This window comes from Sycon ciliatum, chromosome 7 (genome assembly GCF_964019385.1).
Source record: "Sycon ciliatum chromosome 7, ocSycCili1.1, whole genome shotgun sequence".
Taxonomy (NCBI): domain Eukaryota; kingdom Metazoa; phylum Porifera; class Calcarea; order Leucosolenida; family Sycettidae; genus Sycon; species Sycon ciliatum.
Window position 1 is genome coordinate 3227039 of NC_088649.1, and position 2650 is coordinate 3229688.

The window sequence follows — 2650 nt, forward strand, 5'->3', positions numbered from 1 at the left end:
TACTACTACTACTACTACTACTACTACTACTACTACTACTACTACTGAAATGTGTTTTTATTGAAAGCACAAAGCAATGAAGATGTGAATGCAAGGAGGGCAATGAATTCAAAAGGCGAACAGCAAAATTGTAACAAAATAGAAAGATAACAAATATTAATGGCAACAGCAATGTTTATACATGAAAAAGGGGAAGGAAAAGGAAAGAAAAACATCCAAACCAGAACTGCTTGAACACCGCCAGAAATGAAACCGAGATTCATACAGAAGAAAAAACTTCAGGACACCGGAAAACAAACTTTAGATCACATTTTGACATTATACGAGATGATGACAAAGAAAAACTATGCCCTAGAGAGCACACGGCAGTCATTCACAAAGCTCGCCGAGCGCTTAGACTACTACTACTACTACTACTGAACTTCGCCTTTATTTGAAAACAAACCGGGTATCAGAAAGAAGAAACTGAAAAGCGCAAGCAAGAAAAGCAATGGTGACAAAACCATTCAAGAAAAATCAAATCAAATAAATAGGAAAATCCAATCAGAAAATAAAATAAAATAAAAGAATCAAGCCAACTAGGGAATACAAAAACAAAGAGCAAACCCGCAAACACCATCCAAGCATCGCTACTACCAGTACGGTGACGTTTCCATTCACCCAACCGCTCAAACGCTTTTAAAACGAAAACAAATACAACAGAACACTCTGAGACAGAATGAAACCAATGACAATATTATGGCAAGTCCATTGATGCCCGTCAGCGCGGCATATGAGCCAATGTACGGCACTCCGTTACAAAGCAATGTCGGCCAATGCCGGATCCACTGCGTAGGTATGATGCACGTGACCCCCGGAAGCAAGTAATCTGCCACCGCATCAGAGATAGACTGATTCTCGAGCGCAAGTGGCTGATGATGAGACGATACGGTATGTCCGAGTTCTTATGGTGCAATTGTGTTGCGAGGGTCTTGAGGAAGATGCCACATTCGGGAGCACACTGTCCACTGGTGGCGAAAACAAGCGGAGTGAACGATCCTCGATCCACCTGGTTGATTCGATCGGAATACTGACGTTTCTTCTGACGCTCGTGTTGGGATAACTGCCTCGACACTTCTGGTCCAGACAGCAAAGACGGCCTTGGGTGCGTGACCCGTACATCAAAAAAGGCGTTTTGCTGCCTGGTCCAGAAGCCACGAGCCCGTATATCCACACGAGCACCGTCAGCTGAGCCCCCAGAGACGGCTTCACCACCCAACGGCATCAGCGGTGGCTCAATCTCGACATCGCAAACAACACTAGCGAGTGCGTCCGCTAGGAGGTCGCGAAGTTCATTGTGTCTCTGGGTAGGGTATCCCCCGCTTGGGCACGTGAGGGCGTGATGAACTGACATGTCTTGGCCACAAACACAGGATAATGATATGCCATCAAGCGGCAGGCCATACCTCAGGCACAATGCGTCTCGAAAATCAGACTTGTTGAATATAGTTAAAGGAAATGAAGCCGATGGAGGCGTAACCAGCCACGTTGACACACCGCCGTCACCCGCGACATCCACTAGTAGGCGCTGCTCATCCGTCAGAGCGGGCCTGATCTCCTCCAATGCAGCATTGTGCTGCGCCCGGCGTTCCCGGCGAGCCTGCGTGGCCAAACCCCTGGAGGCAGCGATGATATCGGCAACAGGACCGTCGATAGCATCAGGACCATCGACAGCACCAGTCAGCACGCAATCCACCATGGGCATTATCGACGTCCGGCAAAGGAGGTACTCAGCCTCCGCACGCAAACTGCCAATGCGGATAGCCAGCCCTCCATTCCTCACAGGCATTGCAAAGAGCTGACGGAGTACACCATCAGCCGCAAGAGGATGGCCTGTCAATGCTGGCAGCAGATGTTTGTTGATGACGTCATCCAGTGGCGTATACAGGACAGGGTCCACAAAGACTGCACGCTGCAGATAGGTCCAACGGGACTGCAGAGAGGCAGAGAAGACGCGAAAGGCCGCCTGAGGCTGGGTGACAGCCAGACCAGCAAGGCGCCTAACCAATGTGGACAGTTCCTCAACACGGCTCTTCACAAAATTCTCTCGGAACTGTTGGTCTCCAATGGCCCCGCCAAGGTAACGAACGCCGTCGCTCCGGATACGGACATCAGTGCCGGCAAATACCTCCTGGGCCCTTTCCATTAAATGTGGACGGACGAGTAAAACCGTCTTCATGGCATTGGGGTGGTAGCCATACCGGGGCCCCTCCTCCACGATGCAATCCCAATACCCACGCAGCGGCAGGAGCTCTCCGGCTGCGGCATCGTCATCCGCGTACCAAATCTGGCTGGTGCTTGGAAGTCGACGCGACAGCCGAGATGCCAGGGGCACAGTCGCGAGAGCGTAGAACGCCATGGCAAGAGGATCCCCTTGGCATGTACCCTCCCGGGAATAAATGACCTCTCCGCCATTGAGGTATAGAGGGATGTCGGCCTGGTAGGTGTTAATGAAAATTCGCCCAGCGGCAGGACAGATTCTTGGAATGTTGTGCAGCGCCGCGGCCCTGTTCAGAGAATTGAAGGCGTTGGACGCATCCACCAGCAGAATACCTTGAGTCGTCTCGCGGTCATAGAGGCCGGTCAAAGCCTGCACCCCGACCTCGCAAGC